Genomic DNA, 15559 nt, shown 5'->3' on the forward strand with positions numbered 1-15559 from the left:
TCCAGCGGTTGTCCAATGGGTGTTGTCCCGGCGTCCTCTGGCTACCGGCCAACCAGTCAAGGTGCAGCTCGGAGTAGGACGGGCGGAGGAATCTGACTGCGGCGCGCAGGGCAGTCGTTGCTCCGAGGGGATCTACCAGCAGTCCGGCTGGCTGATAGAAAGTCTCTATGCACAGAGTGTGACCGCGAGTCCTCACAAGTCACTCTTGTGCCTGGGAAGAAGCTGGTTCGTTCCCGGTCCAGCACTGCTTCTGAATAAGCTATTCAGGTTGTCGACGAGGGTCCAACTGTAGGGTCCAACTGTCCAACACAAACACAATCTGTGGCGTTTAGCGTGACATAGTCTTGCAGGCATCGTGCTGTCTCACTGCAATACTATACCGCTGGAGGAAACAGTCCATCTGGCCATGAAACTCATTTGAACGTCTAGCTACAGCAACTAACAATATCATGATTTATTCAGGATGTGTGGAATCAGCACGTCCCGGAGACAGCTTCCGAAATTGTGAGCATTCTCTGGTGGTGTCCTGCAGGGCGCCTGTGGGCGTGCGTTGGTGGTATAGTGGTGAGCATAGCTACCTTCCAAGCAGTTGACCCGCGTTCGATTCCCAGCCAACGCAGTGGCGATTGGTTTCAAATGCTGTCATGAGCCTTGGATTGTGACTAGCAAAGCGAAGCCTTTTGAAAGAGCTAAAGCACTGCAAAACGGAATTGAAGGAGAATCTTACAGGGGATTCTGAGCAGTGTCTGCATACACGCAGTCCGATACGGGTGCTGAAAGCTTGAGCTACTCTCAATATCATGCTGCCTTTCCCCGGAGTAAATCTGTTACATTGAAAGAATGCTTCTGGCAGGTTCAAAAAGGGCCCCTTGTTAATTGGAGAAATCAATGATTTCGAATGAATTCTGTATGCGTTAAAAGACAGCTATACACAGAAAACATGCAGGACACTGCTCATGATGTTTCCCGAGCCGAAACACAGTGCGTTTTTCCAAGCCATCTGACAAAGCCCGCCCACTGAAAACTGCAGCAGATCGTGTAAAGACGTTCAACTTTGTAACTACTGCACGCACAGGAAGCAGAATAAATTCCTCTTTTCAAACTGTCAAATGTTTGCTTTGCGAACGCTGCAGGACATCGCACAATCTCTTTTGAATGGGGACAAACGATTTCTTATGGGGCGCAGTAAATACAGACGTTTAAAAAGCTCCACTCATGCCGACAATGCAGCATGAAGAAGCGCAACCTAACATTTGACAGACAAAAGCCGGGCGCCGCTACGAGCAATATGAAATCAAACTGACAGCACACGGCGTTTCGCGCTGACTCAAAAGTGATCTCGACAGACGCTGTTCTCTGCATAACGCTGAAAGAGCTAAAGAGCGTTTCTGTTGAGACGTAACAAGCTCGTTTCTTTCTACCATGATGTCACCATGACCAAATCTGTCTTTAAACACCTTGCTCAGTCTCTGACGAGACTGTCAAAAATTGCTTTCGCCGATTGTATTGCAAACCGGCGGAAGCGGGGTATTGGGAAAAGTTTTCAACTAGCAATAATCGCGCCTCAGCTAAACCTCACAGGCTACGATACTGCCACTGCGCAAAGCTGACGGTTGCCAGGCAACCGCGGGGATCTTATGGAAATCGTTATCAATCGTCTCATGGCATGTCGTTGCTGTAACGCTTCATATTTGTGGCCGGACACTTCCCGCCCCCCAAAGAAAAGAGCGCCAATCAGACAGGCGGAGACCGAGGACTCGCAGAGCAGACGGCCACAGTCGCCGTAATAAGAGCGATTGTGAGTGGTTTTGTTTTCTCTCTTTGACCAGCCCAGCTGTGCCCCACCCGAAGGCAGGGAAGCACAAAAATTGTATGGAACTCATTCATGCTCCTCTCCATGGAAATCTTTAGTAAAAGGCAAAAGATTTGTACGAGATGAAGAGAAACCAGAGTGCGTGGCTGGACAGCTGCAGGAGCCCAGGCTGCCTTCAAGGCCTCTGCCCTGCCGGTCGTGGTTGGCAATGCACCTGGCCTTACAAACGAGCCAGTGGGGCCCGTTCAGCTCCGGGCTCATCGCCTGCGGCTCTCGGCTTACCTGGCAGGGGAGATACCTTGATCAGCCTGTAGTTGGAGTAGTTGGATTGTTTTCTTGTTTTGTGGAAGCAGTGTTTGTTTTGCAGTTTGAGATGGCAACCTTTGGATCCCGCAAGAATGCTGTACGTTTTGAGCTTTTGGATGACCTCTTCATGGATCGTATGCAGTTCAGCAGAAAAGTGTTACAGAAGGAACTTGGCTTTGAACCTCGGCACTTGGATTTCATCTTCGCTCTCCCAGGTCAGAAAGCATTTGAGGTTGTTTTTGCTACCTATTCTCCGTTTGAACAATGTGTGGATGTGTTTGAGGCAAAAAGAGGGAAAGTTCCTGCCCTTGAGAAGATCAACTTGCAGCCTCTGACACAGAGAGAGAGGAAAACGGTGCATGTTGTTATGTTCTCGGAACTGGCAAAGACGGAGGACATTCACACCTGGCTTAAGCAGTACTGCACCGTCCACCATGGAACTGAGGTTAGAGATGTTGACGGTATAAAAACAGGAGCAAGGAAATTCGAGGTTCGCTTGCTACCGGACAATGTCAATGGAGGCTTAAGGCACCTGCCCTCTACAATCCAGCTGGGCGCCTGCAATGGCTATGTTTTTTATGTGGGACAACCAAAGGTGTGTCGGCGCTGTGGTGCTGTGGGACACCTGGCATCGTCCTGCACTGTGAAATGCTGCAAGACCTGTGGCAAACAGGGACATTTAGCCTTTGACTGTTCAATGCTGCCAAAGTGCAATTTATGTGGCTCGGAAGGACACGTTTTTAAGAACTGCCCTCACACCTACGCCAATAAACTCAAAATGAGAAAGGATGAGGCAGTGCTTGTTTCAGCCAAACCGGCCCGAAAAGCCAAAGCAAACAACAAGTCAAACAAAGAACCCTTGTTGGACAAAGAGTCTCAGCCTCCAGCCAGGATCAGTCCTGCTGTGGCTCCGGGGCCGGTGGAAGAGAAATCCACTACGCCCCCACAACCGCAGACTGCACCAGACAAGCACGAGGGTTTGAAAACCCCCGAGAACAGCGAGGACCCCTCCCCCACTCCTGCTCCTCAGAACGAGGGCCAGTGTGGGGCCCCCAGGTGGAGCGGGTCCAGCGACGATACCCAGGATTCAGCGGAGCTGCTTTTCTCAGACTCTGCAAGTGCTACAGATGCCCTCCTCTCCTCCATCCAGTCCATCACGGAGGATCTGCAACAGCTGGTTGGTGAGGGGGAAGAGGAGACTGGTGCATCGGCTCCACCCCTTTCCCCTCAGTGCTCCCAGGAGCTGGACTTGAGGAAAAGGAAAAATGACTCTGTTTTCTCCCCGAGCGAGGAGGAAGGAGAGCATGGCGATGGGGACAGCTGGAACCCCTCCACCCCTCCTTCTACCCCCTTCCTTGAAATGGACTCCGTGAATGCTTTTACTGCTGCCACCCTGATGAAGGCTCATTCAGAGGATGGCTGGCAGGAAATTGGTAAGAAGAAAAAGAAAAAGAAGAAGGTAACTGGTGAGACCGAAGAGAAATGTGTTTTGTAAAGACTGGTTCCACTTTCTTATGTAATATGGCTCTAAACATAATTTCTCTTAACACCAGAGGTATCAATGACAGAGTTAAATGCCAGTGTGTCTTTGATTACCTCCAGCAGAGAGAGGGAGATGTGTTGATGTTGCAGGAGTGTGCTTTAGCCTATCAAGAGAGGTATAAAAGCTTTGAAGATAGGTGGGATAAAGGGCCTTCTGTTTGGTCAGGGGACAATAACAACAGAGCCTCTGGCGTGGCCATTCTTTTCAAAGGATGGGCTTTCAAATTGAAAAGTATTCAGAGGGTCATAGATGGCAGGTTGCTGTGTGTGAATGTGGAATGGGGCACCGTTAACCTGCGGCTAATCAATGTGTATTGTCCTACTGACGTGGGAGGAAGGGTGGAGCTACTCAAGGCACTCTCTCCCCTATTGTTAAGTAACACAGACGTGATAGTGGGAGGGGATTTTAATTGTATCTTAGAGCACACAGACAGGCAGTCTAGCTCTCCGATAAAATTGGATTCCAGCTCACTGGCCCTGCAAAACTTAGTTCAAGACTTTAAACTCTCAGACACATATAGATGTATATATCCCACAACAGCAGGATATACATGGTCAGGGAGGAATAGCAGCTCCAGAATTGACTATTGCTTTGTCTCAGAGAGAGTGAAAGCTGTTGGGGTCACTCTTCAGCCTGTCTTCTTCTCAGATCATCAGGCTTTAGGGTGTAGAGTGGAACTCCAGGGCGGGACTGTCTTTGGCCCAGGCCTCTGGAAACTCAACACAAAGCTGCTAGAGAACGAGGGGGTAGTATCCCGCTACAAGGAGAAACTATCACAGTGGCTGTCCTTGCAGTGTCTGTACGGGTCAGTAGGAGAGTGGTGGGAGGAGGTGAAGATGAGGACAAAGGCCTTTTTCATGGCTGAGGGAAGGAAGGCTGCTGCCAGACGGAGAGGAGTGCTAGCCAGGAAACAGAGGCAGCTGCAGCGTCTCTACACGATGCTGCACAGTGGCTTCGATGTGCTCGAGGATATCACCCTTTTAAAAAAGGATATCCGGAGCATAGCCGTTGAAAGTAGTCGAGGAGTGCTGTTAAGAAGCAGAGTGCAGTTCTTGGAAGAAAATAAGAAGTGTACTCGCTTCTTTTTCAGGAAAGTGGTAGGCTCCAAGTCTGTCATGGAAAGTGTAGTTGATGAGGAGGGACGAGAGAGAACAGAGCCGAGTGCTATCCTCTCCTGCACCGAGGCCTTCTACTCAAGACTGTGCAGCTCTACAGAGTTAAAGGATGAAGAAATTCATTTTTTTACCTCAAAGCTAGAAAACGTTTTGAGTGAAGAAGATAGGGAAGTACTTGAGAGGGATTTGACAGTAGAAGAGCTGAGACAGGCTATGGAGAGCTTACAGAAGGGGAAAACTCCGGGTGCTGACGGGCTCCCTAAAGAATTTTATTGCACCTTTTGGGATCTGCTTCAGGATCCGCTACAGCTCCTATTCGAGGAAAGCTATAAGACAGAATTGATGCCTGACTCCTTAAGAGAAGGCACTATCTCTCTCTTGTTTAAGAAAGGAGCAAAGAATGACATAAAGAACTGGAGACCCCTCAGCCTGTTAGGCGTGGACACTAAGATCCTGTCCAAAGCCCTTTTCCTGCGCCTACAAAATGTAGTGGCCTCACTGGTAGGGAAAGAACAGACTTGTGGGATAGCAGGACGCCTGATGAGCGACAACCTGGCCTTGTTGAGGGATGTCTGTCTGTACTCTGAGGATCGCTCCCTCCCTCTGTGCATTTTAGGTGTAGACCTAGAAAAGGCCTTTGACCTCCTAAACCGGCAGTACTTTACATCGGTACTTGAGCACATGAAGTTTGGCCCCATCATGAGAAAGTGGATTAACCTGCTGTACACAGGTAGCAACAGCAGAGTAATGGTTAATGGCAATAGATCACGCCCCTTTGAAGTCTGTTCAGGGGTGAGGCAGGGCTGCCCATTATCCCCCTTGTTATTCGTTTTGGCTATGGAGCCCTTAGCCTGTGCCTTGCGCCAGGATCAGGCCATTAATGGGATACCAGTGCCTGGAAGTGGGGGAGGAGAGGTAAAGACATCTCTATACATGGATGACGTCACCCTACTCCTCTCTGACAATGCCTCAATTAGCAGAGCTCTGCAGTGCTGTGATCGGTTCTCTTTGGCTTCCTCTGCAAAAATTAACACATCTAAGAGTGAGATTTTTTATCAGAACTGGAGGGAGCCAAAAGAAGGACATGATCTCAGGCTGCAAGAGAAGATAATTAATTTACAGGTGCCATTCCCCGGCATTGTGGCCATTGTCGGTGCTCACACGCGATAAGATAAGGCGGAGGAGAGCGGGGCATGCCCAGCGCCAGACATTCAAGGAGGGGGCAGTGTGAGGTGAGGTGAGGTGAGGTGAGGTGCGACACGCCGGAGCCCCGACGCAGCTAATGCAGAGCAACTGTTGGACTGGCATCGAAAGGACGTGTGCGCACGGAGCGAGCCTTCCCTGCGGCGGAGCGCGGGAACTTTCTCCCACCTCCCGCTGCAGGAGTTGTGTGCGCTGCAGCGGTGCCGAGAGAAAAGCACAGAAGGCAGCAGGCTCTGGAGAGCAGGTAAGAGACGGAGCCTTGTGGGCAGGCGAGCAGGCCCGTTTTTTGGAAATTGCTGAAAAGGTTTGTTCGGTGTGTGGCAGGCGCACGTCGCGAGCTTGCGTGGCGATCTGCCGGTCTGGAGTTATGCAAATGAGGCCGAATTGCATCCCGGGACATGCTGCGAATGCGCAATGGCGACTGCAGATGTGTAGGAAACGGCGCGCTCGTTTTCTCGTTTTGCCCACACTTTTGAGTGTTAGTGTGGCGTGTGAGTGTGCGAAAGAGTGGGCCCAGCAGGAGGCGGTGGCGTGCGGGGCGAGGAGGTGGCCTAGGCTGCGCAATTTGTGCTGTGGGTGCGGGCCTCTTGCAACTTGGTTTATTTGGTTTATTTATGGTTCGCATAAATAAAACCGGAAAAGAGGAATTTATTCTGCTTCCTGTGCGTGCAGTAGTTACAAAGTTGAACGTCTTTACATGATCTGCTGCAGTTTTCAGTGGGTGGGCTTTGTCAAATGGCTTGGAAAAACGCACTGTGTTTCGGCTCGGGAAACATCATGAGAAGTGTCCTGCATGTTTTCAGTGTATAGCTGTCTTTTAACGCATACAGAATTCATTCAAAATCATTGATTTCTCCAATTAACAAGGGTCCCTTAAAGGATGAGTCAAAGTAACGTCTAATCGGATTAGTTTCCTTTGAGCTGGTTCAGAGTTTGCTCAAGAGTTTACCTTTCACAGATGCGCAAAGAAGAATGTTGGGGGTGCATGCTTCAAGGCGCCTTACAGCTGTAGGGAGTGATTTGAGACGATTCGTGGCGTGTGCTCGTTCCCATATACCGTACGCCCCGGGGTGCATTGCCAGGATGACGTACAATACTGCTTGGGCACGTAACGGCATTATATGCAAGTGCGGGACGTGAGGGTTTTCGTTTGTTCTTTTTGTTTTGCTCTGCTTTGCTTTGTTCCGTGGTCAAGAGGCGTAAGGTAAGTTGTAATCCAGGGAGTACACTGGTGGCAAACAGTCCAAGGTGAGAGGTGAGGTCCAAAGTCGAAAAGGCAGAAGGGGAGTCCAATATCCAGAATAAAAGAAGTAATGGAAAAAACGCCAGGTAGAGCTCTCAAGGAGTAGACTCAATACCAGCGGGAAGCAGGTAAAGATGGTAAAAATAGCACTGCGTACCGCACGGTGGAGTGTGTGCAGGTGGGTTAACTCGTGCGGCGGCGTTTGTTAATAATCACCCGCTGCTGGTGCTGATTAGATTGCTTAAGAGTTGGTCTTAACTGCCTGGCGGTCATGACAAGCTCCTCTTTAAGCTGTGGTTTAGTTTTGCATTCATGTGTTTCTAGAGCAGTTATTTATGGGGGTGGGTGGGTCTTTCACAGAGGCTCAGGACAAATCCCCTGCATGAAAGTCTACTGTGTGCGTTCAAACAGTCACAGGTCAAGAGCCAGGCAGGAGGACAATGGACAGAAGAAGCAACAAACTAAAAATAAAAGAACGAATATGAAAAAGCCACCATCTTTTTCTTTTTGACATTTTCCGACTTTCATGCAAGCCAGGACAAAGTTGCTCGTAGCTACTTGTGGATTCAAATACTCTATCGAGTGCTTTGATGAGTTTTTGCAATTTGATTGTCGTCCTGTCAGCCTGTTTCTGTTTTTTTTTTTCAATCTAGGGATGGAAAGTATGAGGGAAATGATGGAGCAATCAATAACCGCTCCGGAAAAATGGCAGAAAGAAATGGTCCGTCACTAAGGACATTTGTGAAGCAGAGGAGTGACATCACCACAAAGGCGACACATTCTGCTGATGGTTTTGGTGAATAATGATTGAGGCGCGTTAAGAGAAAGGTAGCTGTGTCAGCATGCGTAGGCTGCAAAGGATCAAGCAAAGGTTTGCTCCATGCTGAAAAGAGAAGAAAAGAAGCACAACGTTTCGACTGTGGAGCCTTCTGCGCCATTTTCTTTAGCGGTGATGATGTTTACATTGGAAAAACTGAGACATGCGTCTCTGGGTGGGCTTGAACCACCAACCTTCCGATTAATAGCCGAATGCGCTAACCGATTGCACCACAGAGACTGACGGCCGCTTGAGCTCCCTACATTTGCAGGTTTATGGTCAAAGAAAACAATCACTTGCACTTCTTGCAGCCGGCAATCTTTTTCCACTGACAACCAAGAAATGGATTTCATCTTTCACAAGCTGTATGGATTTCTTCAAAAACAAGTTATTCCAGAAAGGAAATGAATTCTTGCATTAAACTGAACCAAGCTGTACATGTTTGTCTGAAATGAGACATTCGGCACAACAAGACACGGAGAGAGGCACCGCTGGTATTCAGACCCAGGATCGCCTGCTTACTAGGCAGGCACTTTAAGCCACTAGGGAACAGCGCCAGCAGAGCACCGCCCTTTTACAGACACTTGGACACATCTGTGTTCGGTGTGCACTTAACCTGCTCTCTGAGCCCGTTGCCTCCGTCCCATTTAATAGCAGAACTGACGCCAAGAGAAATGATGAGAAATGGCATTTATCGGGCACTTTTCATGTCCAAGGAGCTCAATGCCCTTGACACCTCCCATTCTTTGGCGACACCATTTTTTCTTTTAATTTCTATACTTATTGATAGAATAAAAACGATATGTCATGTACTGTAAGGGAAATGTCTCTTTTCATGGGGAAAGCTAGCACCAGCAAATGTTGTGTTTAGAAGAAGTGATTTAACATGACACGTGACCTAATTTACCGGAGCAAAAGCTCACCCAGCAAGCCCTGCTTTACTTCTACAGGAGAGAAGTACTGTAGAGTCTGCAAGATGTTCAGCTGGGTAGCTACGTCAGCATGCCTCGGCTGCAAAGGAACAAGTAATAGGTTTATTGCATGCTGAAAAGAGAAGAACGGAAACACAGTGTTTCGGCTGTGAGGTCTTCTCACACCTGAAGAAGCCTCACACCTGTAAAAGGCTCCATGGTTTTCTTTCTTCTCTTTTCAACATGGAATACACCTATTGTCTGCAAGATGTGACAATTTCATGGTGTTTTGGAAGAAAACCTTTTTTCTTTGAATTCAAAATCAATCGGAATTTCAGCACGACACATCAACACTTTTTCTTTTTTAAGGAGATGATATTTTAAACCTGATAAAAATAGTAGGAAACACAAGTTTCTTGCTGTGAAAATTTAGATGGGGAAGTGTACTACTAGTAGCAGTGTAGAGCTCTCTGTGGTGGAGTGCAAGCACATGTTCTATGGGCCAGTGGCGTAATGGATAATGCATCTGACTTCGGATCAGAAGATTGTAGGTTCGAATCCTGCTTGGCTCGTGTGGCTTTTAAACCTCTCAGGTTCCTCGGTAACAGGTTGCTGTCATGTATATGAACTATAGAAAAGCATTTGCCACAACCCGTAAATTAGCACGCAAGTGCGGGCTAGTTAACACAGAACTGTATGGAGATCATCTCCAGCTCCGAGCTCAATTGCAATGAAAAAACATGCAGAACAGAACTGGAGAGCAGCTGAATTTGTGCTCAGTAGGGTGGGGAGGACTCAGCATTGCTATTGTTCTAATTGGCATGAACTGCAGGGGATCTGAATCAGAACACGTCACTTAGTTCGATCATTGCGTCAATATGTAGGCCACGTTAATATAGAATTATTACTTTGTCTGTCTCGTCTTTGTATATAGCTGAATGTCCCTGACAATTTCATGTTAGTTTTTAAGAACGACATTGGTGCTAATATATACATATATAGCATATAAGGAACACGTAAAAGTTTAGTCCATGCTGAAAAGATAAGAAAACCGCCACAACGTTTCATCTTGGAATAAATCTTTACTTGTTGTTTTGCAGCCTACCCATTCTGACCTAACTCCTCCCTTGAAATTCCCTAACAGATAAGGGTACGTAACGGCTCATGCGATGCTCAGTTGCAATTTGTCCCAAAACAAACAAGAACAGCAGCTGAGGGTTTGAGTTTGAACATGCACTGTATTAAAGCAGCTTTTATTTCCATTGATAAATGCTAGATATTCCTACAGAGATTCTCCAGGTGTGTAAGCGATTCCTGTTTCTGTTTCTATTTCTGTTTCATATATATAAACAGTATATATATATATGTTACATGTGTCTCTGCAATAGTATAAATGTGTTATACACTATCAGGGGCTGCTTTTTTGTGCACCTCATCTACAACAAGGGATTTTTTTTCATTTATGTTTGTGGACCTTCACCATTTGAGGAAGTGAGTTAGATAAGAAAGTTACAGGTATGGTGAGCAATGACTGACAAAGGCACGTACTGCGTATTCCTTACAGAAGTGTAAGCAATTTGTTCTAAAAAACACCGGCTAAAGTCCAACATCGTTAGCAATCTTATTACTTAAACAGAATTAACATCAATAAACTGTAAGGTGCTGGTACATGCGAGTAGATTTGATCTTCTATTAAACAAAAATGCAATTACAGCTCTAAAAGGTCAACCTAGACTTCTGTAACAGATCAGTTCAGATCATCGCTGTTCCTCTGACCTTGTGAGTCTTTGGAATTTTAAAATTGTATTTTGCTTGCCTTTCATGTGGTCTGTGTACAAGTCACTGTGGCGTATGCGGTCCTACACAGCCTTGCTATAGATGTGACGAGCCTCCGCTATGTTGCAATGGAGAACAGGTTCAGTAGGGAGCTGCCGAGAAAATTCAGCTGGAAAGCTCGTTGCAGAAAAGCATCGGTATCTGTGTCCAGCTGCAAAGCGTCCTTCGTGGGTGCTGAAGAATCGATTTCACAGGCTGCGGGTCCAGACGATTTAGAGTGTTAAAGGTCCCAGCGAAAACGAAACGGCGCTGGTCCTTTTACACGCACGCACGCAACCAAATGCAAAGGACGCCGTAGTCGGCAGGATTTGAACCTGCGCGGGGAGACCCCAACGGATTTCAAGTCCGTCACCTTAACCACTCGGCCACGACTACAGCGAGCGCCACGGCCGCTGCCTTCTTGCTACAATCGAACAGGGAGTGCGAGGCGGCGGCGGCGGCGGAGGCAACTTTTTTCAAGTTCGCTCTCCGTTTAAGAAACCTTTTACGCCATACGTGCAAGCACACACACACACACCTCAGAGGACTTAAGGGTGGCTTCAAGTTGGAATGATAAAGTCTCCCCGTTCGGACATGAAAACAGAACGTTCTTAGACAGAAAGCAATCAACAACGGAGACATGTGGACGACGATTTTAGTCACTGCACTTTGAATAGCATTTTTACTCCAGTTACAGGAGATGCACCAATGGCCCTTGACCTACGCTCTTACCAATGCCTTGAACATTCAAACAAAACAGCCCTAAAGTCCTGCGGTTTAATATAACGCTGTTACGTGTCGAGGCAGTATTTGACTCCGTCCTACCGTTGAGACACGGGGCGTACAGATGCAGCTATTCAAAACAAGCGGGCGATACCACATTATTTTGCGGTGCGCTTTACGCAGTCTACCACGAGTTACCGTAAATTCTCCTATAAAACCGCAATTAAAATAATAGTATCCGGAATTTCTGCAAGGTGGAGCTAATAAAGCTCAACCTCTCATGTTTGAGCTGTCGCCATCAAAGTCTTTAACGAAGATATTACTAATAGTATTAATAATGAATGACCTTGGACAAGCTGTAAACTCAAAGTAGTGCCCTGGTCCACATTCTTTTTTTCATTGACCGTCTTTGTAAAAGTAACACCACAGCATTTCGCAATCACGCATTTGTTTCCAATCATGCAAAGTACAGTAATTTTTGAGAATCTCCGATTCACCATGCCTTTCACATGCTCATAAAAGAGATTGATTTAGGAACATAAACATATTACTGTATGCAAACTGTACTGTATACAGTATGTATATGTACATGTATATTTAATGTCTTTACTGTGCCCGTTTAAGCATTGAATATTTATATGGAATTTTACCACTGAAGGGAAATCTTAGTACCTGAGCATAAAAAGAATAGGAGCATACTGTAACACGTGTGAAGGCCATAAACGATATTAATTTTGGAACTTAAACATACAGTATATGGCTGGTCTCGGTACTTTAAAGAAAACATACACACCAGTATTCCATTTCTCCCTAAACATTTTAAGCATCGAAGTCTTTAACTAACGTGATACTGGAGTCAACAAGCTCCGGTACAAGAATTTGATTAAAAGGGAATATAATATGGAATCGCGTATTTAAAGAAATTAATAACGATATAATTATACTCATGTACCGCAACACAAGAATTGTTACATAATGTTTCGTAGGGCTTTTTCGACACTCTTTGTGTGACCTTGCTGGTGGTGCTGTGGGTTAGCTTCCTGACTCCTACATCACATGTTGTGTGTTTGAATCCTGCTGGAGCCGTTACTTTTTTTTAATAAACATTTTTTTAAAAAAATACAATGTTTCCCTGGCTCAGAGATTAAATAAAACTTCACTCGCACCAAACAAATTTATATTTCTAATTATCATAACATGATCAAATTTAAGTCATTTTAATAACAATGAATAGTCACCTAGGCGTTACAATATAAACATTTATATTGATTTAAAACCCATAAATAAAGCTGATACTGTTTAGACTTTTAATTATTTAAAACTGTATTACAGCAGCACAATGCACAATGCAACGTAATAATAATAATAATAATAATAATAATCATAATAATAATAATCATAATAATAATTGCTTACATTTATATAGCGCTTTTCTGGACACTCCACTCAAAGTGCTTTACAGGCAATGGGGACTCCCCACCAATGTGCAGCATCCACACATAAATCGCTATCTTTGTCTTCCGTGTAATAATGTTCACCTCTCTGTCCAGCAATTTAACAATAGTAATAATAATGAACTTTATTGTATATGGCGCCTTAAAAGCTGGCTCCTCAAAGCGCTTTACAGGATAAAAACAATAACAACAATACTGTTAGGCTGGGCAAACGATTTTTTTTAAAGAAATACAAAATGAGATATAATGATGTGTTCCGGCTTAGACATTAATGAAGAGCATAACACGTGGGTGGCCAGCGGGAGTGCTGGCTGTGACGGATTAAACCGGTTTCACAGGTATTTTCACAGTAGAAGGGGACCAGATTTCCAGCGAAAGACACCTTCCCCCCTCAAAAACCAAGGAAGTACAGTACTTACTAGTTAAGAAAGCCAGGCTCCTCAACGAAATCGCTTTAACATGCTAATGCGATGGTGTTACAGTCCGGGCGTGGCAAGCTTCTAATGTCAACCCGACTATGGCGAATGGAACCCTTCTTTTATTGGAAGAAAATGAACATATTCTAGTCCTAAATGAATTAATAGCAAACATGGTTTACATAAAAGACATTTTTCCAAGAAAGTTTAGCCTTTGTCACTAATGAAACCACTAAATAAAGACATAAATAAAGAAATCCCCTGGAGCAACATTCACAGGTTAGACAGGAGGTTCAGCTGGACGCTGAGACTACTGCGCTGTGGACACACCTGATCCCAGATGCCGATTCCCTCTGCTGTGACCCAGGGAACCTGCAGTCAGGTAACATTATTTCTCACAACTACCAGGTAGTGAGTGAGATTGACCTGATTGTTCCTGCCTCAACGGCAGGGTTGCCAATACACCCAGTCCCCCAGAAGGGACAGGGAATGAAAGCCGAGCCGGTTTTCTTACAGCCACCAGCTCAGTTTGTCAGTCTGAGTCTGACCAACAGTGGTTCAGCACCAACCACTGGAGCTGGATGGGCAAGCCACCTGACTGTTAGTGCAGAACATGGAAAAGGGGGGTGTCAGAATCCCCGCCTGCACTGACATGGGCCTGGTGGGTGATGGTGAGTTCAAAGACAGTGAACTAGCTATCCCAGTGCTGGGGCAGCTCCCTGAACCCCTAGAGAGGGAAGGGGGGAGCGAGCAGGTGTCCTACACCCACGCCCAGCGAACGATTGTAAACATGCCGATAGAGGGATTCCTCAATCAGGAAGTGTGCAGGGTGGACCTGAACAGTGAGAATGGAGTAACAATCCCAGATCCCTCAGGTGCTCCAGATGACCACTAAGCCAAGGGTCAGGCATGCTCCACCGCTGCACCACCCCCTGCAGGGTTCCTAGAGCACAGGCATGAACAAATCGAAAAAGCAGATGTCCTGGAAATGGAGGAGCAGCATCAGCAGCTGCGTCAGATCTCCTCAGATTTCCAGGATGTTGGTGCCCAAGATGCCACATGGCATACTGAGAAAGAGACCATGTACATGCTGCGCCAACTTAGAAAGGCAACAGTCACTCAGAAGGAGATGACTGGGATCAGCCACCCGAAAAGACTTTTGGGAGGACTGATTGCTGCCGCCACTGTTGTGTGTTTGCTATTTCTGATAGGTTTGCGTGCTACTGGCCCCAAGGAGGCCATAGTACAGCATGGTAACTTGACACTGTACGGTCTGGAACCAGACAACATAAGACCAAACTTGAGGTCGTGGATGCCTTCAGGTGCCACACTATTGAATTGGATAGAAATCCAAGAAACAGTAAGCCCTCAGGAGGTACAGGTAGTTAGTTTGCTTTAATGGAACAAACCTCCAAACCACCCTGGCAGGTGCCCAACACAGGTGTCATGGTTCATCAGGGGGGCTGGGAACAGGAACCGGTGTTATTGTAACACTGCTGCTGGGAAGCTGGATCATGGCTGACAATGTACTCTGAATGCAGTACTCTTACATCAAGATGTACTCCGGGTAGCACAAATGAGTCAAAGTTAGCATTTCAAAAGAAAGGAAGTTACTTCTTCCCCAAATATCTGCCTACAGAGGTATCAGATACTGACAGTGAACTTCCTGATTTGTAATGCCTAGACTGAGATGATGTCTCCTACCGTGTTTATACATACTCCAGATGTTTTTCATCCTGTTTGTTCCCAATGCTGGTTCCGGTATGAATTCTCGAGGAGAAATGTGGACATTTAAGGTTAATGTTCTAATGACAGGGGACATCACTTAACTCTGTTTTGTTTTGAAGGCAACAATGTCTCAGGACCTCGTGACCTTCAAAAAGGGGGGATATGTAGAGGCAATGCTTGTTAATAAGACAGAAATAAGTGTTGCTGTGCTTTCCCAAATGAGGCCCCATCTCTCTCTTCATCTCTGTGGTGCAGCCACAGAGAAACTATTCATGCAGGCTGATTTAAAGATGTTTTCTTTTGATAAGGGACAGCTCCCAAATGGGGATGCACTTAGCTAAGCCTGGCTATCATGATCAATGGTCATCCATTGGCGCCTATCTGTCTAGGGAGTGCCAGATGGACATCTGGATTGCATTCCTAGGTGTCAGGAGTAAGTGACTCATATCTCACCTTGATCAACCAGTCAGGG

General features: G+C 46.3%; 5 non-coding genes across 5 annotated transcripts; 1 reads left to right on the forward strand and 4 right to left on the reverse strand.

Annotated features, from left to right (window-relative positions):
• Window positions 1–1466: 1466 nt before the first annotated feature.
• On the reverse strand, window positions 1467–1608 carry LOC138233663 (U4 spliceosomal RNA). The gene has a single exon (XR_011187593.1). It is a non-coding gene; the product is annotated as a U4 spliceosomal RNA (small nuclear RNA).
• A 230-nt stretch (window positions 1609–1838) lies between these two features.
• LOC138233726 (U5 spliceosomal RNA) lies at window positions 1839–1955 on the reverse strand. Its single transcript, XR_011187655.1, has one exon. It is a non-coding gene; the product is annotated as a U5 spliceosomal RNA (small nuclear RNA).
• A 6251-nt stretch (window positions 1956–8206) lies between these two features.
• trnan-auu (transfer RNA asparagine (anticodon AUU)) lies at window positions 8207–8280 on the reverse strand. The gene has a single exon. It is a non-coding gene; the product is annotated as a tRNA-Asn (tRNA).
• Window positions 8281–9450: 1170 nt separating this feature from the next.
• Window positions 9451–9523, forward strand: trnar-ucg (transfer RNA arginine (anticodon UCG)). Its single transcript has one exon. It is a non-coding gene; the product is annotated as a tRNA-Arg (tRNA).
• Window positions 9524–11080: 1557 nt separating this feature from the next.
• Window positions 11081–11162, reverse strand: trnas-uga (transfer RNA serine (anticodon UGA)). The gene has a single exon. It is a non-coding gene; the product is annotated as a tRNA-Ser (tRNA).
• Between the last annotated feature and the right edge of the window lie 4397 nt (window positions 11163–15559).

The sequence above is a fragment of the Lepisosteus oculatus genome, unplaced genomic scaffold (assembly GCF_040954835.1).
Source record: "Lepisosteus oculatus isolate fLepOcu1 unplaced genomic scaffold, fLepOcu1.hap2 HAP2_SCAFFOLD_70, whole genome shotgun sequence".
Classification (NCBI taxonomy): Eukaryota; Metazoa; Chordata; class Actinopteri; order Semionotiformes; family Lepisosteidae; genus Lepisosteus; species Lepisosteus oculatus.